The sequence below is a fragment of the Choloepus didactylus genome, chromosome 7 (genome assembly GCF_015220235.1).
Source record: "Choloepus didactylus isolate mChoDid1 chromosome 7, mChoDid1.pri, whole genome shotgun sequence".
In the NCBI taxonomy this organism is placed as follows: Eukaryota; Metazoa; Chordata; class Mammalia; order Pilosa; family Megalonychidae; genus Choloepus; species Choloepus didactylus.
Window position 1 is genome coordinate 81,929,238 of NC_051313.1, and position 24,972 is coordinate 81,954,209.

General features: G+C 35.7%; 1 protein-coding gene across 45 annotated transcripts in view; it reads right to left on the reverse strand.

The window, feature by feature from the left end:
* RIMS1 (regulating synaptic membrane exocytosis 1) overlaps positions 1-24,972 on the reverse strand; it is a 567,640-nt gene that overhangs the window by 491,977 nt on the left and 50,691 nt on the right. The window contains exon 1 of one of the 45 annotated variants that reach the window (XM_037842326.1): positions 12,453-12,487. The exons of the other annotated variants lie outside the window; for them this stretch is intronic. The gene's annotated coding sequence lies outside the window, so the exon portion shown is untranslated. Of the gene's footprint in view, positions 1-12,452; positions 12,488-24,972 lie in introns of those variants that run through there. 45 annotated transcript variants of the gene reach the window in all.

Genomic DNA, 24,972 nt, shown 5'->3' on the forward strand with positions numbered 1-24,972 from the left:
GAAATGTAAACATTTTTAGATATAAAAAATGACACAACAAAACAGGAAAATAACAGCTAACATTATCATCTAAAATGTCTGAGTGTCTACAGTGGGCCAGGACCTAGGCTAAGAACCCCACATGCCTTTACTTATGTCATTGGGTCAACTGTCATGTATCGTGCTTGGTGCACTGTGAGTTAAAAAACTGATAATGCTACCCAAGTTACAAATTTACTTCTGAAATACCACAATTTCTCCTTAGAAGCACAATTCATTATTTTAAAATCAGATAATACTAAAAAGTGATACCTGTGAAGTACTTTGTTTTGAACAAATATATTATTTCGTTGTCATTCAAGTTTTAGCAAGAGCCACACAAATGAGTATTTCACATTTTTAAGCACAAACCTTTACTCTGCATTCTCTTGCCACACGTCGCTGCTGCACAAGAGTAATAGACAGTTGTCAGATAATGATTGCCTACAGCCTAAATGTCCAGGGTAAAAAATGCAATTTGGCAGTAGAGGGGAATGGATGGTATTTGTAAAGATTATTGCCAGAGCTTTTTTTTTTTGATAAGCGATTTTTCTGCCTTTTATTTGTATCACAAAACCATAGATCTTTGAATAACGATTTCAGGGTTGTTCTATGTATCCATGTATGCCTTTTCTTCACAAAGTATTCATTCCCTTCCCTCACCTGGGAGCCAGATAGCTAAATAAATATCTACTGAGAGGTCCATAATAGTTCCTTGGAGGAATTTAAGTGGATCTTAAATAGATAAAATAAAATAGGAAAATGAAACTTGAAAAAGCATTAATGAAATATTCCAGGCATTACTTCAAATTAATTGTAACTACTTCCTCAACTGATTCACCTGCCTAGAAAATTAAAGAGAAAGTGGAGCCAGTCAGATATGAAAATGTGCTGTTATTTATGCACAATAACATGCCAAAAGAAATGTACTTCATTGATTTTGTTGTGAATGAAGATTTCCTTGTTTCACCATGAGGCCAAAATGCCTATTTCACCTAAATTATAATAAAATATGAAACCATATCATTTGACACTTCAATGGCAACTTTAATAACTGAATATGACTATTTCTTGTCCTAATTTTTTTTTGTATTTAGAATGAGAAAGACATAAATTTTGTCAATAACTGTTTTCATTCCCTTCACCCAAAATGATGTAAACACATACAGATTTAGGAAAATGTTGATGAATAGCATGGCATTTGGAAAAATAAGCCAGCAAATAGGATTTCTTATTCCTCACTGACAAGTGAGCATTCTCCAAGTCCTCTGCTCTCCCCCTTGACCTCACTGCATTCTTATGGCTTCAACTAGCCTGATAGTTCCTGAACTGCCATCTCCACACTTCACCTCCCATTATCTATTTGGCCTTTATCTTTATCTACTAAAACCCCCCAACAGTAAAGCATGAACAGACTAAAATACTGAACTCACTATTCCTCCTCATTTCAAATTTGAACATCTCCCAATACTCAATGAAATCTTTCCATTACTGATGTTCACAACCCAGATGCCACTATGACCTCCACTCCTTCTAACGGCCTGTGGGTATTTCCTTTGAAGGGTCTCTTGGAAATGACACTTATTTATGTCTACTACTTATTTATCTCTACTACTTACTTATCTCTACTACTTCCAACTTCATATTCTCTCTTGAATGAACTTCTTGGATAGTTTTCCTCAAGGTCCATGTTTAAAAGATAATCTCTTCAAATATCTGAATGCAGTAGCCTCATGTCTCCTTCATCTTCTCTTGACTGTTCTTTGCCACCAGCCCCTCAATCATCTCTTCCTAGGCATATGTTCCAGGAGCCTGAACACCATCACTGCACTTCTTTTGGCTAATAACTCACTTAAAAATTGATTCCCTTGGTTGTTCAATTTTTTTGTACTCTCAGTGCACAAGAAGGAGTACAAACTCAAATTCTAAAACCCTCTTAATATCCGGTCATATAAAAAGGCCAAGTGACATAAGTGATATTCAAAGAAATGTTCTGAGTAGTTTCCAAACCTGGTCATATATTGAAATCACGTGAAGAGGTTTTTAAAACAACAAATTCCTTAGGCCCCAGTCCAGACCTACACAGCTAGGGTGTGGACCCAGGAATTTTCAAGTGATTCTAATGCATTCAGGCAGATGTCCGGGAAATGCTGGTAAAGAATGAGCTCTTCATTCACTCCACTGGATAGCTGGCATCCTTTCTTTAGAGGAAGTTAAACCACAAGAAGTCTCCATAACTTGGAACACATTATTATACAGTCCCTCATAAAAGAGCTTTCCCTGAACTGCATTATAATGTTACGCCATCAGCTTTTATGACACGTCGATACAAGAAATAGCTGTATGAAGTCTGCTTCTGCATTTACTGTAAAATGTTGGTGCGGTCACTGCCTGTTACATCAGTTTGAATTCTATAAAACTCAACATTAATTTTTTTTCAAAATTAAGTACCAAGAAAAATGTCATTTTTTTTCTCATTCCTAAAAACTCCTCATGATTTATTTTGGTCAGTGATGAAAGGAAACCCAGAACAAAACCTAAAGTTTATCACTAAAAAATCTGTTGACATAGTAAGCATGTTTATAACCTTTTTTTTCTTGGCCATAAGTTTAAATTTCTATTTTACTAATGTTTTATGTCAAAACCTTTTGTAAAAAGCAAAATAGAAAGAAAGTGACAGAGAAATGTTAAAACTTTACAATATAAAAATCTTAAAAGTTTTCATCTCTTACTGGGAAAAAAATAAAAGATTCAATTGTTCTTAAGTTTAGGAAATCTACTCTGCCTTAAATAGCAAACCCTGGCACCTAGTAGATATATAATAAATTGTAATTATTACTTAGGTGACATCTCATTAAAGTTGAAATGTTACACTAAATTAACATTTCTGAAAGAATGTTTCCTGGAAACTTTCCATAGAAATCTCAATAAGTGTTATTTCACAGAAAGGAAATGGTTTTATAGTCAAATAAGTTAGGGAAATGAGTTAAGCAAGGTGAACAGTTTTTTTTTAATGCATAACTTTTCGGAATGTTGAAAATGCTAGCATTCATGGTTGATGTCTAAAACAGATACATACTATGTAGCATTTTCCAAAGAAGAGTATTCAGTTTGGGAAACAATGAGGTGACACTTAGCAATAGTAACCCATAAGAAAAATGTATTCTTCTAAGGATAAAATCAATGCTTGGTAAATTTTCCCAAATTATATTACAAAATAGAAAATATGGCACTTAAAATTCAGTAGGAGTATTTTCAATTGACCACTATCTTAGTGTTCAGCATTACCATGTTTACTTAAACATATTCAACTGCCTCATTTCGTTCCATTTAATTAATATACCACCCAGCTCTCAGATGTTTCATTTTCCAAGTATGACATCTACATAGTTTTTGACTATTTATTTCTCTCCACTCTCCCATACTGAATTCACAGACAGATGACACACTATCTTTATTAAGCTGCTTAATAAATTTTTGTATGTCTAAGCATTTAATATAAACCCACCAAAGGGACAGACTTTGACCTACACTAACATTTCTTCAGACAAAGCCCAGGGTTTTTTTGTTTGGTTTTGGTTTTGTTTTTCACACAGGTAGCAAGCAATGTACTTATATAAACTTTAAAAGAAATAACCAAAAAAGCATAGCAAATCCTAATGTACCTTCTTGCAATTCCTAAGTTATATGTGTGGGAATAAAAATGTAATCAATGAAGTAGGGAGACTAAATCTGTCACCCTAGTAGTAGATACGGAATATTACAAACTCTTGAAATGCACACTATTCATATATATTGCATATACTTATTTTTAGGCAAATAATGAAATATCTTTTTTGGCCTATACATAAGGTTCAAGGGGTAGTCAGATATTTTCTCTAAAACCACATAAGATACATTATTGCAAATTTTCTATTTTTTTCTCTTACATATTAAATTAACTAATACATCAACCAAAAATATGTGAACACTGGTAAGGAAAGATAAATGTGACACTGTCTTCATCTAGTCAGATCACCCGTAATTTTATTGCTATGTAACTCCAAATAACCCACTTAATTTGGAAATATTATTTTAGGTTTGAAAGTGAGTAAATAAAAATTACCGATTCCTCACTAATGACAAAAATTTAAATACCGAACTTCAAAATTAAAAGTTTTGCTCCCAAAAGACACCATTAAAAGTATAATTATGCAAGCCACAGACTGAGCAAAAATACTTGCATTATATCTATATATCTCATATATGTTACATATATATATACATTACATATCTGTATCCAGAATATATAAAGAATTTTTAAAAATCATTAATATAAAGAAACCTACCCTGTGGCCAAGAGATACATTCCTAGATATTTACCCAAGAGAAATGAAAATATATGTCCACAAAAAGACTTGTACAAGAATGTTCATAGTAGTCCTCTTCCTGATAGCCCAAAAGTGGAAACAACCCAAACTGGTGATCATATTAATAAAAAAACTAATTGAAAAAATTGTGGTATATTTATTCAATAATATGTATTCCTGATACATACAACAATATGGGATGAATCCCCAAAACATTTTGTTGCACAAAGGCAGCAGACACAAAGAGTTCTTACTGTATGGTTTGATATTTATAAAGTTCAAGAAGAGGTGAAAACTAACCAATGGTGATGGTAATCAGAATGTAGTTTCCCCTGGGTGGGGAGTGTGTGTGTGTGTGTGTATGTGTGTGTGTGTGTGTGTGTGTCTGTAAAATTATTTGAAAAGGACATAAAGGAAATTTCTGGAGTAATGGGAAAATTTTATCTCTTGTTTTAGTTGTGGTAACACAAGTATATATAATTATCAACAATTACCATACTGAGCACTTCAGATTTGTAACTTTCATTGTATGCAAATTATACCTCAATAAAAAAAGGTAAAAACAACAAAGAAAAAAATTACCTATTGCTGAAAGAAAGAGACAATTCTCATAATTGTCTGGATATGCAATCTTTCATGGAAGTAGACTATCATTTAATGTGCTTTGGAAAACAAAAATTTCAATGAACTGCTATGGACATCAAATAATTAATACATCTTCTGAACAGAACAATTTATTCCTTTACTCCTTGTCAGAATCAGCAGAAAAAATGTAAATATAGTTTAAAGCTAAACCATTGCTTTGTGCAGGGATATTTTACATCAAATTAATTATTGTGTGTGTGTGTATATATATATATGTATGTGTGTGTGTAGACAGTTAGATAGATAGACAGATAGATAGGTAGACAGATCCCATAGCGGGGTTTAAAGTATAGTTCAGGAAAAGGACTAACTATGGTACTATACGTTAAAAATATTACCTGTTATAAATTATATGTTGATTATTTAAAAGATAAATTTTCCTCTAATAAATCACACAAAATATTACTTAAATGGGATGGAAACTCCTACAACTGACATTTTGAAGGATTCAATCCACAATCCAAGTAGAGATGAAAGTATGCCTTTTGCTGGATGCCTTATGATAAGGCAAATGAAATTTATTTTCTAAGAAATCCTGTACATCACTTATAGTTTCTAAGGGTAATACCTACTACCAAAAGTTTTTTTAAAGATTATTTTCATTTAAAAAATACTGAAAAAGGAAACAATTATGCAAGTCATATCCCATACTATCACTCTGATCAAGATGGCATAGTGAGGTACTTCAGGGCTCCATCCCCCCACCCCCCAAAAGATTTGGCCAACCGGAAAGAACTGGCAGAAACATCTTTTCAAAGCTCCAGAAAATAGTTAAAGGACTGCTGTAACAGGGAAAAGGCTGAATCAAGAAAAAGACTACTTAGAAGTGGTAGGATCTTCTGGCGCCCTAGATGGAACCTCCCCAGCCCCTCACTGGTTCAGCACAGAGCCAGCTCACAATCTCAGTGCAGATCCCAGAAGGAGGCAAAGTAACCCTCGGGCAGCACATATTGGGAGAATGAATGTCTGGCCCAATCTGTCTGATGATGACTGAGGGATACACCATTCTAGAACTTGCCCTGCATGTAGAAGGCAGCTCATGGAACTCTTCTACAGAATGCTATGGGACAGCAGTCAAGTCATGCTGCCTGGGGATTGCTGGCTGTAGGACACTGAGTGCAGTGCCAGGACAGTTTCTCAGGAAATGGAGGATATTCAGAACCATGTAAACAGGAAAATTCCTGAGGCCACATGTGCATGCCCAAGACAAGAAGCACATACAGAAAGGCATAGGGAGATCCCCATGCTCTGGCCTGGAGCTATTTTCTAAGCTTATTGTACAGATAAGATGTGAAGGAGAGCACAGGCACAGATCAATCTGGGGAAACTGAAAAAGGTGATTTCTTTTCATCCTTTTTTATTATTTTTTCATTGTTATTAGTTCTTGGCAAATCAAGGAAAGCTCTGTCCTAACAATAGTTGGATAAAAGCTTAAGGAACATTGTCTCAGAGTCTACATTCCAGCAATAACACTTTAAAATATAAAAATGTCCAGGTTTCAACAAAGGTTACAAAACATACAAAGAATCAGGAAGTGTTGACCCAGGCAAATGAGAAGATTAAAGCATTAGCAACTATCAGTGAGGAGAACTACTCCTGAGACATACTAGACAAAGATTTTTTAAAAATCACCCTAAATATACTCAAAGAGCTAAAGGAAAATATGGATTAAGAACTAAAGGAAATCAGGAAAATGATAGGTGAACACAGAAAATCAATAGAGATGAAAATTATGAAAAGAAACCAAACAGAACTAAAGACCACGGTAACAGAAATTAAAAATTCCCTAGCGGGATTCAACAGCAGATTGGAGCTGGAAGAAGGAATCAGAAAACCTGAAGATAAAATAATTGAAATTATCCAATCTGAGGAGCAGAAAAAGGCAGCATGAAGAAAACTGAACAGAGCCTGAGGAACCTGTGGGACACCATCAAGTGTACCACCAAAGATACTGTGCGAGTCCCAAGAGGAGAAAAAATAAAGGGGCACAGAGAATATTCAAAGGCATAATGGCGGACAACTTCCCAAATTTAACAAAAGACATGAATATACACATCCAAGATGCTCAACAAACTCCAAACAGGATAAAACCAAATACATAGAACCATATTGTGGCATATTATAATCAAACTGTTGAATGCCAAAGATAAAGAGAGAACTCTGAAAGCCACAAGAGAGAAGCAACATGTCATGTACAAGAGAGCTTCAGTAAGATTAAATGTCATTTTTCATTGGAAACCATGGAGGCAAGAAGGCAGTAGGATGACATATTTAAAGTGCTGAAAGTAAAAAATTGCCAACCAAGAATTCTATATCCAGCAAAACTGTTTTTCAAAAATGGAGAGATTAAGACATTCCCATATAAACAAAAGCTGAGGGAGTTTGTCACCAGTAGACGAGCCCTAAAAGAGATGCTAAAGAAGGTTATGCAGGTTGAAGGAAAAAGACAAGAGATGACAGAATGAAGCCATAAGAAGAAACAAAGATTTCTAGTGAGGGTAACAACATGTGTAAATGTAAATATTAGTATTGTATTTTTGGCTTGTAACTCCACTTTTTACCTTCTAGGATCTAAAAGGCAAATCCAAAAAAACACAATGAAAAATCAGTGGTTTTGATTCATAATGCATAAACATATAATTTGTGACAAGAGTTACATAAAGGTGGGGGCACAGAGAGGTAAAAGAACATAGTTTGTGTCCACTAGTTGGTATCAAGGCAAATGGGATTGCCATAGATGTAGAATGTTAAATTTAAGCCCCAGGGTAACTACAAATAAAATATTGGAGAACATGCAAGCTCATGGAGACAAACTAGAGAACAAGTTACTAGAGGCAGGGGACAGAGGCAATGGGGAGTTGATGCATATTGGGTGTAGGGTTTCTGTTTGGAGAAATGGGAAAATTTTAGCAATGGAAGGTGGTTAAGGACTACAATATTGTGAATGAGGTTAATCTCATTGAATGGTATGCTTGGGAGTGGTTGAGATCGGTAAATTTATGTTATATATATGTTCTCACAAAAAAATGAAGAAAAAAATAGCAACTAAAGACACAGTGACAATTAAATACAATACATGATCCTGGACAGGATTTAACATAGGAGTAGAAATGGCTTAAAGGGTCACTATTGGAATATACGAAAAAATTGGAACATAGACTGAAAGCTTTATATTAATGCTAACTTTCTTGATTTGATTACTGCACGTAAGGTGGATACGTAAGTAAATATCCTTGTTCTTAGAAAATGTATATGATAGTATGAAGTGTTCAAAGAGTGTAATACATGCAACTTACACTCATGTGTTCAGAAAATGGATAGGGAGATAAATGGATGGATAGATAGAATATATGGCAAATGTAGCAAAATGTTAAAATTGGTAAGTCTTGGTATCTGGGGGTGTAGGGGTATGGGATTTGTATTATTTCTGTAACTCTCCTGTAAGTTTGAAAGTGTTTCAAAATAAAAAGTTTTTAAAAATTTATATAAATGGAAGTAACTCAACACTATATTCCTAAATTCTTTTATCTACATCTTCTACAGGTATAAATAGTTTGACTCAAAGGACAATATTATAGAAAGTGACACTCCTATAATATCATTCTATTCAATTGGGGAGAATCAAGATAGTTTCAGAGCTGTAATTCTTGTGTGCTTATCAGAGCTGCTGCAACTCAATGGTCTCAATAGAAGAGCAGGTGTGTTTACTTTGGCTTTCTTCCTCCTTGGAAACTCAGCCCTAAATGGTTACAGAATCTTGGAGAGGCAGCTAGGATGTCACTAAATTAAGTTATTTCCATGTGCCTTTATTCTAGGGGGTAAGAAAGTTTTTACATTAAAGGAAAGGAACAAATTTTGAAAGGGAAAAGAATACTGGTAATGGGAGGGCATGAAATGATGGAAAAAATGAGAAATAAGTCAGAATGTTAAAGTGTTTTCCTAAACAATTTTGTATCAATGGAACCACTTCTCTACCCTTAACAAATTTCTCATCTGTGGTAGATTAAATTATTGTTAAAAATATTCACTCTCTCCCTCTCCCACCCCACTTCCCCACTTTTCTGTAATTGGGTTTAGTATGCCACTTGCTTTAGCCTCAAGGTAGCTAAAAGTGTACTTCCTTGCTCTTTCATTCTGGGTTTGGCCACGTAACTTGCTTTAGCCAATGAGAAGTTAGCAGATTTAACAAAATAAAGGGCTTGAACGTGCTCCTGCATCGGAGCTTGCCCTCTTGGACTGCCATTACCACAAGCCAAACATGACCTTGAGACACATGGAGAAAATCTGGACCCAACCAGCAGCTTGATGCCAAAGCTTTGCCAAGCCTAGCCTACATCATCGCCACCCAGGTGACCTGAAGGTGCATGAGTAAGTCAAGCTGAAAATGGCAGGGATACTCCAGCCAGCTCACAAACACCTGAGATAATAATGCTTATGCCCTAAGATTTTTATGGCTGATACCTCTTTTTTCTTCCAGAATCACTGCTAGGCCCTGTGGCCTAACTATATATACAGTTTTTAGATAGACCTTTCCTCCCATTGTAGCAGGTCCAACCTCTGCCTAGCTTTTACTCAAGATGCCTAAGTTCTACTTGTCCAAGTATTTCCTAATAGGCACGGATCCCAGGCCTGTTCTCTGAGGATGGTACCCCACTTTCCCTCATCAACTACTCACACTCATTCATGTTTGGTTTCCCAAGGTCCTCATGTGCTTCCTGATTTTAGCTGAAACTAATTACATTAATATCAATGAGAATGATTAGAATATCCATGAAGCTAGAACTTTGCTCATTTTATTCATTGCTATATCTCCAGTTCCTAGAACACATGATAGATACTTAATAGGTATTTGTTGAATGAAAGAATAAATGGACTGGAACTCTTTTCAACATAGACAATGGCTGTATTTAACAGGGGCACTTAATGAATTCACTCAAAAGACAGAGTAATTAGAGAATTTTGGCATGATCAAAGGGCAAAGGGAGAAAAACTCTAGGGTCACAAAACTTTTCCTGGGTTTCATAAATCATCTCACATAGGTTTTTCACCAACTCCATTTAAGAATATGTAATACTGTATGTTATCATTACTCAGCATAAATCAGGGTCATGTCTGGATATGATAGAACTTCCAGGTGGTCATCAATCTGGACTTGTTTTTAACATTCCATCTGATCCATAACACCTGGGTGGAGAAAGCCTGACAATAGCATACTGAAGTCCAACTGCTTGAATTTCCGTCTTACTAGGGAGCAAGAACATTGTCTTACAAATATTGTCTATATAGCATAGCAGAAAATACACAGGGCCTCAAGACCTGGGTTCTACATTTGACTTGCCACATACTGACTGGCAAATTTTAGCTGAATTTGATTATTGTCAAAACCAGTGAGCATAATAATACATTTTTGGACTCCATCTTGGAGAGTTCTTTAGAGTACTAAATGAACCTACTATGTATAAAATGCACAGAAGACACTCAAGCACCATGAAATTGTACAGCACTGTTTTCAAAAAGTATTCTTCACCACATTTTAAATATTATATTGGAAATGAAGGCACTACCAAAATTTGTTGAGTGTACGAATGGAGGTTGTTTAACTGTAATCATCATTACTAATATGGTAATGTGATTGATGGTTCTGAGAGGTTAAAAAAAAAAAAAAAAAAAAAAGAGAGAGAAAGAGATAAGCCTCCTGCAATAAGGAGCTACCCAAGCTGAAATTGAAACAGGGCTCAGGTTGGGGGAAAAAAGGGGAAGCTGATCTTAGAATACATCACAGATGAGAACAGGGAACAAAGTACCAAAACAGCATCCTAACCCTCAAGCATGCTTATTTTGGTTTCTCAAATCTTCCAATCTTACCACGGCTGAACAACCAACAGTGTATTTGGTTTCTGCATTCTGATTTTAAGAGAGAATTTAAATCTCAAGTTTACAGTGACTTGCAATATGATTCCTCATTTTAAATGTTATCTTATCTTAGACTTCTGGCTTTCTCTGTAAAGGTAGTCCAATAAAATATGTAAACATGGAAATCAAACGTACAAAAAGCTTGCTTCAGGCACTTTTCCTTTTGAGTTTTCTTTCTTTTTATTTTTTAAAGGGGAAGTTTTCATTATTTCACCACTTTGTATAAAAATTCATTAGCCTATAGCACTGAAAAACTAGCTGCAAAAGTAGAAGCGGTTTTATAAAAAAGTGTATTTTGGAGGAAAGCTTAGAAAGCAGGTTGTCTTGAAACTTTTGGACAAATATTAGTTCTCAAACACAGATACACAGATTGTGGAAGGACTCTAAAATTGCCCTAATAAACCTGCAAATGCAGGTTTTCTAAGAGGCTATTGATTTCTTTAATTCACAGTTTGACTTAATTCACTATCACCACATCCTAATGATAGCCTCAAATATACAAGTCCCCACTGTTAGAGAGGTTAAATATTCAAAATCAAACCCTTGGTTTCTCCTTGATAGAATTATTTCCTGGGTTGCAAACCCTTGGCTAGTGTTTGGTGTCCCCTATCTACAGGTTACCATTATAACTGCTTTCTTAACTTTTTTAAAAAATTGATATAAATATATATACAATAAAATTCACCCATTTAAAATAAACAGTTAGATGAGCTTTGACAAAGGTATACAGTCCTGTAACCACCACCACAATCAAGATACAGAACATTGCTGTCATCCAAAAAAGTTTCCTCCTACCTCCTTCCAGTCAATTTCTTCCCCCTCCTTCCACTTCCATGCCAAAGCAATCAATGATCTCCTTATTATCTCTATAATTGTTCCCTTTCCACAATTTCAAACAAATGGAATCATTCAACATGTAGTCTTCTGTGTCTGACATCTTTCAAGTAGCATAATGTTGTTGAGATTCATCTATGTTGCTGAATGTATCTGTAGTCAGTGCCTCGTAATTGCAGAGCATTGTTCCATTTTATGGGTGTACCACGATTTGTTTATTCACTCACCAGTTGATGGCCATTTGTACTGTATTCAGTTTTGGGCTACTGTGAATAGAACTGCAATGAATATGGATACAGATCTTTGTGAAGGTATATATTTTCATTTCTCTTGGGTAAATACCTAGAAGTGGAACTGTTGGATCATATAGCATGTGTATGTTAATTTCATAAGAAGCTTCTAAACTGTTTTCCAAAGTGGCTACACCATTTTACATTCTCACTAGCAGTGTATGAGAGTTCCAGTTGCTCCATTCTTAACTGTGAAACATAAATCTTATAATTCATCATTTTATATAATATCACATGATGACTAGACAATTCATAGCCATTTGAGTTAAGTCAGAATTAAAATTCATTGAGACTATGAGCTTGCCTAACTCATTTCATTCTTCCTATTATCTCTACAAGGAGAGTAAACTTAGTATCCTCATTTTTTAGATGAGAAAACTGAAGCTTAGAAAGGCTCACTTACCCACAAAACAAGTGGAAAATCTAGAATGCAATCCTAGGCAGTATGATTCCAAAGCTTGCTTCAAAATGTAGAAAACAATTGGTGGTTGCCTACAAAAATACATTTAATGATACATGGCAAACTGAGCATACAGTTGTCTCTCACTCCTTTTCTCTCCTGACCTGTGGAGAACAAAGAGGAAAGGATACTTATATGACTTAAAGGCTTTTCTTGTTTACTTGCTAGACCCAGACCCAGTGATGCAAGAGATGTCCTTCCCAAGGAGCTTAAATCCTAATGTAGGGTACTGAGATCAAAGTTGCAAGTCATGTTCAGTCTTCTGGTCCTATTTCTTATTTACCCTGAACCTGTATTAAGCTATTGCATTGAAAGGCATATAAATACATCTGTAAGCACTTAGATGGACAAATTCTCATCCTACAGAAACACATTCAGCTCAGTTTAAAATGCATTTGCCTAATCGCCAGGGACAAGGCCGCCTTTCCATATGTTGAGTGTACTTGGGAAACTGCTAACTGTCCTTTGCCTCTGCTTTGAAGGCAAAAATTAGCTTTTGCCCTCTCTCTTGTTACAGGTTGATGAGTAAACTTAGATTCTTCTTAATATATAGACTAAAAATATACAGAGCTATTATTTGGTGATGTCAGCATTCCAGAATCTTTACATATCCCCAGGGCCTCCCTGCTCTGACACCCAGAAGTTCCTAGGTCACTTCAGCCTGCAGTATTCTTTCCAACCTTCTCATTTAGGTCACTGCTACCTGTTTCCATTGCAAAGAGATGTTTTTCTCATCTCTATCACAAAATTACTATGGCCCCTATAATACCACTACCAATAATCATAAAACTTGCATTTTGCAGTTATTATGTGTCAAGTACTTTGTACAGAGCTTCACAAATATTATGTCAATTGTCAGTGTCCTTCAGTGGTTGATTCTCTTATTGTTTCAAATTTAAAAAGAGGGAAACTGAATCTTGGTAAGTATGTAGCATGCCCCAGATGACACAGCTACCAAATCCAGGTATTCTTTCTCCAGAGGTCATGCTGTCCACCACTCCACCATGATGTGCTAGAGAGCTTTGGATCTGATTCAGGTGTTGGTTCAGAGTATAAATATATGTCCCAACGGTCAGGGTATTTTCTCACTCAAACTTGCCATACCCTCACACCATTCCTCATCTTGGAATGCTTCTCTAATTGTTTTGTGCCCGAGGTACTTTTAAATTTTCTTCAAGGACAAGTTACAATGTCACCTCTTCTTGAATCCTTCCCTAACTAGACTGGAAGTTTCATTTTCTGTGATCCTGTGGTCTCTGAGAGGGTTTAGTTAGTACTTACTGGGTTAATAATTATTTGTTTTTAATACTATCTCCTTCACTGAACTGTGAGATCCCTGAAAGCCAGGACAATCTCATTCGTCTTGCTGTATCATCTGAATCAGCTAAGTTATGCCACAAGACAAACAGCTCATGAATCTTAGGGGTTTAAAATCACAAAAATGTATTTTCTTTCCACTTCACATGTCCAGCTCAGATAGGCAGGGGCTCTGCTACAAATTTTTTTATTCAGGGACCGCAGGTGATAGAGCCTCTACCACTAGGATCATAAATTCTGAATTGCTGGGGCAGATGGAGGGAAAGGTGATGAATTAAACACTGGCTCTTAAAGGTTTCCACCCAGAAGTATTAAATGTCACTTCTGACAAAAGCAAGTTGCATGGCTATGCCTAACTGAAAGGAGTAGGAAGTATAAACCTAGCAAGTGCCTGGAAGGAGGAGAAACAGAAATTTTTGTGAAATAACACTAATGATTACCTCTGAACTTTGATATTCTCGGAACTCAGCAAAACATATGAGGCCTATTTGTAGAATAAATGAAGTTAATGGTATTTTTATCTTGTAATGTATTGTAAATACCAATTGTGACCACATGCCAATAATACTGATTTCAACTGGTGGCTTATGAAATTAATCCCATTATTTACTGTCATATCTTAATGATATTCATTTAGCCCTTTGAATATATTCACAGATAATCTGTTCACAAGTTTTTAATGAGAACCTACTTTTTATAGATTAGTGTATTAGGTACTATTTAGGCTAAAACTAGTTATAAAATATAGTGACTGTCTTCTGAGAAATTTAGAATGTTTATACACATATATACAATACATATATATAACACATGCACATATAATATGTTCACTATATGTGTGTGTATGTGTGAGTATGTGTTCAGTAAATGGTTATTTCTGTATTAGGTCAACAAATTATTGAGCATCTAACATGTGTAATGCACTGCTCTAAAAACTATAGGTGGAAGGGAGGATAAGATTGACAAGGTCCTTGTTCTCGTAGAATGAGAGCGGATAGAAAATAAGCATGAAACACATACGTGAATGAGATAATTTTAAGTATTAAGTGCTAACAGAGAGAGAGAAAAAAAGGTTTGGACATATTTTGTTTGCTCCTGCAGAACCAGTGTCTGCCACTGTCCAGCATCTTTGGCCACCTGTTTGTACTACATCAATGGTCCTCCTTCTCCTCTGGCCCTGGGATGGCTTTGCCAGTGGAAGGCACCCACAAGGGGTCAGGAGGGTGTAGAGAGAACACAGCCCAGGTACTTATCTCCCCAGCACCATTCCTGTCAGATCACAACCTCATGTCCTCCTAGTGTTGTGTGACTCTACTGAGTGCCAAACCCCTGACACCTGTCCCTCTCTCCACAGCTCAGTCTGGCTGTCGTACTCCTCTTCTCCTTGTTCTTTCAGGCCTAGGAGATACAGCAGCTCACTGTTACTGGCTCTGAGTTTCTGCATCATCTCTTTCTGCTTTCCTAAACACTGCCCACACCTTAAAGTTAGCTCCTTTATTAAACTCTTCTGACATTACCCAATTTTATTGTACGATTTCTTTCATCCTCATACTCTACTATCACAGGAGACAATTTTAGCTAGAAGTCTTGAAAAGTTACACACACCAGGTATTAGATTTTTCTTCTGCAGAACCCATCCCCTATGCTAGTAACTAGTCAACATACAGATAAATTACTGGAAGTCAGTGGGGCACTGTTGAGAAGGAGCTGTATATATAATCTGAGGATCTGAATTCCAGTTCAGACTCTAATATTTTAGCTGAGTGTCCTTAGGTGAAATATCTCACATGATTTCTATGTAGATCAGGTGAGATAAAGTCCACATACAAATTTCAAATATGGTTTTTATTGCTATTTTTACTAAACCTTTAGCTTGTTTCTCAGAAAAACTTCCCTGTCTTATCTCCCATTGTTTTTTCTGACTTGAAGCCCTTCTCACTGGTCTCACAATTCTGCCCCAGTCCAGGAGTGTGGACTCCCTTTCTCCTCCTCCCTGTAATACCCAGCTCACACCAACTCTACATTTTCTACTACTGCTTAGTAAGCACCACCTCCATCACAACATCTTCTTCAATCTCTGCTCACCCTTATTTCAGAAATAAAGGGTTCCAAGAACAGTTAAGCAGATGCTGGCATAGAAGAGTAGGGGAATGAAGCCTGGCTTTTCCTCCACCTCCCACACTGGGCTCCAGGGAGGAGACTGTGGCCACCAAGAAGAAGGGCTATCTTTTCTTCTTTGCACAATTCAATACATCTACTTTCTAGCATACTTTTTTTCTTTTTAAAAGATGTACACAGCACTTGATTCTGGTCTTAGGTAAAACACTTAAACAATACACGATCACAGAGAGCAAAAGGACTCTCATTCTTTTGTCCCTTATGCCCCAATTCAAAACCACAGCCCTCGCTTCCCCAGAGGAACCATGTTTGTGCGCCCCCTTCCAAGCCCCTTCTCATTCATTTCCATCCTCATACACGAATATTGTTTACATCCTGTTTGTCATCACTATTATAGTTGCTGATACATAAATGTAATCATACTCTATCCATTGTTCAGCAACTTCCTTTTTTTATATGTAACAATATCTTGGAAAACTAAACCTGTCAATGCAAACATCAGAATCCATTCCTTTTCAGAACCGCATGGCATTCCAATATATAAATGCTCCAGAGTTTATTTTATCATGGTTAGTTCCAATTCTTCACTATAATAAGCAAAGCCACCATGAATTTATCTAAGTATACATCTTTCTGCACATGTGAAATATTTCTATAAGTATGTTCAAAGAAGTAGGCATAAATTCATAGAAGTACACTTCAAAGTCAAACAAAAAAGTTGAATTTAATTTCAACAGATCCTATAGAATTGCCTTCCAAAAAGGAATTGCCTTCCAATTTATGCTCCTTCTAAAAGTCTATGAGGTACCTAACTTCTCACTGTTTTATCTTCCTTTGTTTTTGTTTTTGATTTTTGCTTTTTTTTGCTAATCTGACAAGTAAAAAATTTCTGTGTCTGCATTTCTTAATTATTACAGGGACTGAACATAAATTTAATATATATATATTAGTAATTCGGAACTCATGTAAATTATTTATTTTTTCTTTTTTTTTTCTTATTTGTAGATACTCGTAGTATATTAATCCCTTATCTATTGTGTATTTTGCAAATATTTTCAACTAGTTTGACACACGTACTTTAAGTTTGTTTAAAATACATTTTGTAATATGGAGCTTTTAATTTATCCATGTTCATGTCTGTACATCTTTTCTTTTGTGGCTTCTTAATAAAACCTTTCACAACCTCAAAGTTTTACATGCCACTTCCTAAATGTCTTCTAAAATGTTAATTGTTTGCTGCTTTAGATATACTCCTTTAACTCACATCAAATTTATTTTGCATATAGTGAGGCATTAGTCTTTTTTTCCAAGTAGATAGAAGATGTCTCAAAGTTATTTACTAAAACACCATGTTTACCATAAACTAACTTCATAGGTAAATGAATATTTCCGGATGAGTTTTTCCATTGGCTATTTCTACCATAACATCCTGTCACTTTATTTGCTACATCTTTATAGTAGTCTTTTTATGTCTGGTAGCACAAGACTATCCCCTCTTTTTGTACCTTTACATTTTTTTTCTTCCAAAAAGTTCTTTTATATTCCTGACCTATCTCATTTCCACAGAAGTTTTACAATTAGTTCATCATGTTTCAATGAAATTATCTAACAATTATCTAACAATTATTTACATTTATGACTTTAGCCCCAATGGAACCATAGCTCTGAAGCCAAGATTCAGTTCTGATTCATTTTTCTCCCCCACATTCTTCAGCATAGAATCAGGTGCTTAACACAAACCTGATGAATTTTGAATGATATTACTAGTATTTTTGCTCATTTCTATTAAGTACATACTATGTCCTATATGTTCCAGCCTTCCAGGAAAGGAATTCCAAATCTCATTCCTAAAGAAGCTCAAGTCTAGACTAGATCACAGTAGAGTTAATCAATGATTAAAATAATGTTATTAGAAATCATCAAAAATACAAACTGTCATTTCACTGCCTTGTAATTATCTTTCCTATAAATATATCCTATTTTAAATGCTGAATGTCTCAGTTAAATTTTTGTAATGAAACATATTGTGAATATGAAAACAATCCCTAATAGCTCTCAAAATTCCTATCAAACATAACACAATTTTACCAAGCAATATAAGTTACATTTAAAGGGTTGGAAGGCATCATTTATTTTAAGTGTTGTATTTGATTTAAATAGGCATAATGTGTTCCACGAAAATTTTTTAAACGGTTAATTAAAACGACACTTTAAAAGAATTATACACTCAAACTGGTAAACTAATCTATTTTCATATACTGAATAACATAAAATATTTTAAGTCTACCAGTATGCAACTTGCTATCTCTTAATAGGCTTAAGCCATTTAGGACTTTGGGTTGGCAATTTTATATTTCCAGGGTTGCAACTCAAAGAACAGATCACTACTTTGGTATTTAAATACTCCATCAGAAAGCTGATATGCTCAAACAATTTGGGAGTATAGCAACCTTGATAGCTACAACTTTTGACATTTATAATAATTAACTGCTGCTTTTGAGAAGGAAAAATTGTTTATTGCCTATATTACATGGTACATGCTGAACAAAGTTTAACTGCCCTTAAATAACTAGCTTGCATTATGCTGCATCCACATTAACAGCAAGTCCTTTGATGTGTACAGAAGTACTGCACGATTTAAAATTACTGATTATTAAAGCAGTGCTAATTTTGAGCAAAGGTAAAATTCAACAAATTAAAGATTTGTCCTTTTCAAAGAGTAGCTGGTTCCTAATTCTTGTGAAACATTTTTTTCACAAAAGCTGCAACGCCTACCCTTCCAAGAGAACTGAATCTGTGGGAAAAAAAAAAATGTATGGTGTGGGCTGGTGGGAAAGGTATAAAGTAGTCTCTATTACACAGCCTTAAAATTAAAACAAATCAACAACACTGTTCGAAAGAAATCTTGTCCTGCAATGGTCACAAATATCACAGGTTTCAAATAGCTAAGCATAGCCAGAAAATGTCAAAACCGAATTCAAAATTTATAAATAAGATTTAAGGGAGAAACGTCACCTCCAATAGTTCAAGCTACACATGAGAATTAATTATTTACAACTCAATGGTGGTAAAGTTTTTTCTTTTAATAAAGACATGTCAATACTGTTTTAGAAGAATACTGTTAGAAAATGTACAAGTAACCTAGAGAGTATCTTGACTCTTTAAAATACTAGTCTATTTATTTTTACATTTTTCTTAAGCTTTTTACTTTGAAATACTTTCAAACTTGCAGGACATTTGCAAAAGCAACACAAAATCCATACAGAGAATTCCAACATGCCTCTACATCCCCAGATACCCAGATCTACCAATTTTAACTTTTTGCCACATTTGTTGTATCATTCTATCTATCCATCTATAAATTCATGTATCTGTCTATCTAACTGCATCTATCAATTTCCTAAACATTTGAGAGTAGGTTGTATACATCACACTCCTTGAACACATAATACTTTCAGGTACAGTTCCTAAAAACAAGGATATTCACCTACGCAACCACCTAACATACAGTTATCAAGTTCAAGAACTTTAACATTTCTATAAAGCTCACGGTCTATATTCCAGTTTCTCATATGTCCCAGTAGTGTCCCTTTGGGCCTTTTCTCCTCCATTATTAGCTCCAGCCCAGAATCATGTATTGCATTGAATTGTCACTGTCTCTTTAGTTGCTCTTTGTTTATTTTTTGAGGAAACATGTATGCAACATAAATTTTCCCATCTCAACCACTCTTAAGCATAACATTCAGTGGGATTAATCACTTTTACAATGTTGTGCTACTCTCACCACCATCCATTACCAGAACTTTTCCATCACCCAAAACAGAAACCCTTCACCCCCTATGCATTAACTTCCCATTCCGGGGCCCACCCCTCACCCTGGTGACCTGTACTCTACTTTCTGTCTCTATGCATTTGCATATTCTAGCTATTTCATATAAATGGAATCATAGAATATCTGTCCCTTTGTGTCTACTTATTTCACTCCACATGATGTCTTCAAGGTTGCTCTATGTAGTGGCGTATGTCAGGATTTCGTTCCTTTTTAAGGCTGAACAATATTCAATAGTTTATTTATTTTTTGAATTAAGATTTGGACTCATATCTGATTTTAATATACATGTGTTTCCTTTTTAATACACATTTCCCCCTTTTAATGCTCATGTCTTTAATTATCTGTGGTTAGCTTTAGTATTTATACACATTTAATATTTACACACAATTGACATTTGAAAGTAGTGCTCTAACTTAGTGAAAGTATGTTTAGATAAATTATCCATGGATAAATATTAACATTCAAACAGATTCAGAAAAAATATAATTTGTAAGCATCCAATTTTTATATCGTGGTATTCTGTTTTTATCTTTTATTCCAAGCTTTATGTGTGTGTGTATATATATATATATATATATATATATATATATATATTTTTTTTTGCCAGTTTTGATGTCTTCTTCCAAAATACCAAGTACTTCTAATGACATAGCAACTGATTACACGTTTAAAAACATTTCTCCAAGGTTCTAAAAAAGCTACCTGTACCTCTTTGTTGCTTGATAAAGGCTACAATTAAATGCAGCAAAGAAACCTAACTATAAAATACATAAGATATACAGCAAACATGTTTGACCAAATACGTTTGACTACTTTAACTGTCAAATAAAAATATTCCAAGTGTCAGGGTATATGATAAATTAAGTAAAGTGACACCTATTAAAAATGAGATTTAATCAAATTTAGAGCAATCAATTTTAAGTGTCACTGACAACCTCCTTGTGGAGTCTAGACAAGAAAAGATTTAAAGTTTATTGTTAATCCTTGTATTAGTAACAAAGCAGAATTAGTTGCCTGACACAGCTTGAGCAGACAGAGGTGCCTGCGATACTCAGAAGGTGGCCTTTCACACTGGCAGAGCAAATGACTGCCATGTCCTGTGATTAAATATGACAAGGACCACCACAAAAGCCTGCATAATAAAAGAAAATGCTCACAACCGGGCACCATGGTGCTGTTTCCTGTCACTCCTCAGCGTTCTAAAGCACTGGCCCAGAAAACCCCTAAGGAAAGGAAGGAAAGATTACTTGACAAGTAAGTGTCCACATATACACCTCCCAAGAAATCATTTTCCAAAGGAAAGGTGTCAACTGGCAGAAAGGATGGTCCTAGAGAACTGGAATCACATTTAGGAGAACAGTGATGGGAAGTTACTGTGAATTTCCTCCATAGTCCTGGGACTCCTGTTCTAGATCAGGAGGCCTGGGCTTGTCTCAGACTGGGGAAGCACTAGGTCAAAAGCTGTAAAACAGCACTAGATCTAAAACAATATAGGGTTCCCCCAAAGCCAACAAGACAGTTCTACCTAAGTTTTAATCAGGAGAGGCAAAACTGAGAAGGAGCAACCAGGTATGTGGCAAACGGATTCAAAGCAGACATAATAAGGTGGAGCAAAAAGGCTAAGAACCATGGGCAGGAAATGTGAAGGCAAGAAATCAAACGGCTGACTTCTTTCAAGGAAGAAAGGGAGGGAAGGAATAGGGAGTTTAAAAGAGGACATAAGAAGAAAAAAATAAAAATAAAAACCCCTGCAGATCAGACCCAACTTAAATTGGGATGTCTGTGGCCCATGAAACCTGTAGCATCTAAAAAGGCTCTGTAATAAAACCATTAGACAATATTTTGGAATGTCTCCATGCAAACTCTGGTTCACAATATTCTCTCCCAAACAGATACATAAAAATTGTAGGTGCTATTTACTGAAAACTTACTATGCACCAGACTTATGATCTCATTTAATGAGTAATGCTATCCTTAAAGAAAAAGTCAGAAAAGAATTGGGGGAAAATGCACATTCCTCAAACACAAATTTTTGTAAAATAATTTACTAAAAATGTTAAACCTTTTTAACTGGATAAGTGATTATCAAATTACTAAGTATTGACTGAATGTTCCTATTTGTAATTTAAGTTACTACATTAATCATCAGAAATAAGATAAAGGTAAAGAAATGTGAATAAATCACATAATGTGTAGAATAATGAAACAAGTCACCATTACACTGTTTCGTGAAAAAATAGGTTATAATGGATGTTACGATATGATGCAATTTTTGTAAAAAAAGTGTATAACTAGGAAAAGATAGGGAAGACATAACTGACAAACTGTAAGAAATGGTTTTCTCTTAGTAGAGAGTAAGTTTTATCTTCTCTCTCTTGCTTTAGGTGCAGAATTTTTCTACAATAAATATTCATAACTTTTGTTTCATTACAAAAAGACAAACTATTCATTAAAAGCATTCAGTCAGGAAAGTACTTGAGTAAATCTGCTCTAAGGACAAAAAATACTTTGATACATCATGCTATAAGGAAGGAAGAATTAGATTTGTCAGAATCATAGATCATACTCACTTCATGGGCAAGTTTACTTTGCTTTAAAAGGGCTCTATTTGTCCCACTGTATGAGGTTGGGTGGTTTAACAGACTTGGATCTTGCTAAGTCACCTCTCTCCTCCACCCTGGGATGCAGTAAGATCCCTAGGTTTAGACTTTGGCCATGTGGCAGAAAGAACCAGATTCTGGTTCTGTCATTCTAGTCTTTACCAAAGATTCTCAACAAGGAATTGAAAATGCTCCCAGTTGGTAGTAAAGCAATATTGCAATTCAACCTTGGATGAATACTCCCTTAGAAACGCTTACAAGAGGAGCAACAAGAGAACAAAAATAAGGAGGTGTTTGGAGGGGAGAATTCTGGCATCCCAATTATAATGCCATTCAATGGCTCCAAATACCTCTGCAACTGCTAACTATTGATAACTATAATTTGTGTGCTTATTAAGGAACAGATACCGTGCTTCATGTAAATTGCCTCATTTAATGCTCATAGCAACTCAGTGAGTGGAATATTGTGATCACCATCATTCAGATGAGAAAACTGAAAATAAGAGAAGTTCATTAAATTGCCAAGTACACACAGCTACATAGTATCAGATATGGTATTTAAACCCAAGCCCAGTAGCCCAGTAGCATAATTATTTCCTATTATATGGTTATTTTAAACTGAATTGTCTCTCTTAGGAGGCTAAAATATAGTTAGTATTATTAACTAGATTTGGTTAGTCTGGATTTGAAAATTGCCTGCCTCCATCAAGCATGTGCAGGTAAATCAGGACAGAAAGCCAAGAGCCACGCTCGACCTCTTTTCAGGCTTCCCCACATACCCAGGGAAGGATTCAATGACAGAACTGGGTAGTGCCAGAAAGCGAACACTTCAATCTTCCCTGTCTGTGAGCCACTGAATTATACCACTATTCTGCTGAGAGTTAAGAGAAATGGAAGAGGTTGAGGGAGTGACTTCTAATTCTGCTGTACACACAATGTTTCCTCTTCCTAAGGGTGGGATCTGGGGAGATTCTTATTCTGAGTCAGTCTTGTGAAGCTGACATAGCACTCAGTGGATAAGAGAGTAGCCACTGGGAGACATTTCCCCAAAGCCAATGCTACTATTCCAGAACTTCTCTAATCTATCAGACAGTTCTCAAAATTCAGGAGTTCATGAGCTTAATTCCAACTACAGAATCTAGGGCAGGTTCTACAGAGGAAGCTCTACTTCCATTCTCAAGAGAATTCGATTCATTGTTCCAACTTACTACTTCCAAGGGAAAGAATTGAACTCAATATCCATCTTTATGTGGGCATTGTATTGCCTTCCTTGTTGATTATTTTTGCTTTAGGTGGTATAAGTAGGCAGCTGGTTAACTAATCCTCAAGTGCAAAACTCTTCCACACTGCTTTGTGGTTATCAGCACCTTAGAACCATCCCTCACAATTTCTTTTCCTTCAAGTTAGGAGTGTGTTCCACCAGAGACCAAAGGATGCAGTCACTAGGATTGCTCAGTATTTTCTTCCTAGGAAGTGAACTGGAGAAGTTAACCTCATCAGACTCTAACATAAGCTACCATGATTTATTTTTCAATATTCCACACTTTCATTTGTGATTCCTTGATGTTCATAATGAAGAATTCCTTGAAGAAAAGTTCTATGTCTGTGACAGTTAAGAGTGAGAGGCAGAAAGTAATGAGAATGAGATTTCAAAATTGTACTCATAGACAGATCAAATTTATCTTTTAGGATCACAGCTTTGACAGAACAGGAGAAGTCCAGCCAGTTCCTGCAACCCCAGGTCACAACTTGTACTTGCTCATGTTGTTAAAGGCTTAATCAGGCTGGATCTCAGTCCACACAAAATAGATACAGCAATAAACTGGGAGAAAAGCAAAAAGCAAATGGGCCTGGGTAGAAACATACTTGCTGCTGACTGGCTTTTCTCTCTTCCCATTGAGAGCAAGCTGTCCTGCTCCTTTACCTCTTCTACCACGTCTAGATCAAACCATATTTCATTCAGAGAACCCTATGATTTTTTAAATAGATTTTCACAGAGGTTAATTAGGTGATTACACATTTTTATGGATTTTTTTTTCTTATCACAATGAAGGCAGCATACCTGTGAAAAAAATATGGTATTTGGAAAATAATTCATAGCCCTTAAATCAGGTAAGATAGTACTCTGGCACATTTTTAATTGGTACATAAATTATCTCTTCTGGTTTACAGAACACAATGTGGGGCTGGTGGAAAGGAAATCTATTTGACAAGCAAATCTCTGCCTACCTTGATAAAGTGTTCACCCCTTACCTTTGTTTCAATTCAAGAGTTTTCAATATAATATTGTTTTAGTTTCTGCCTGCTAAAAAACATACCATTCAATGGGTTGGCTTAAACACTGGGAACCTACTGGCATGTGATTTTGAGGACAGAAGTCCAAAATCAAGTTGTCAGCAAAATGATGCTTTCTCTCAGAAGACTGTGGTATTCTGGGGCTGGCTGCAAGCGATCCTTGGTCCTTGGCTTTTTTGTCACAAGGCAACGGCCATGGCAGCCTCTCCTGGCTTCTTGATTCAATTGACTTCCAGCTTCTGACTGCTCTCTGTGGCATTCTCTCTCCGTGGCCTTCCCTATAAGGCCTGCAGTAATAGTA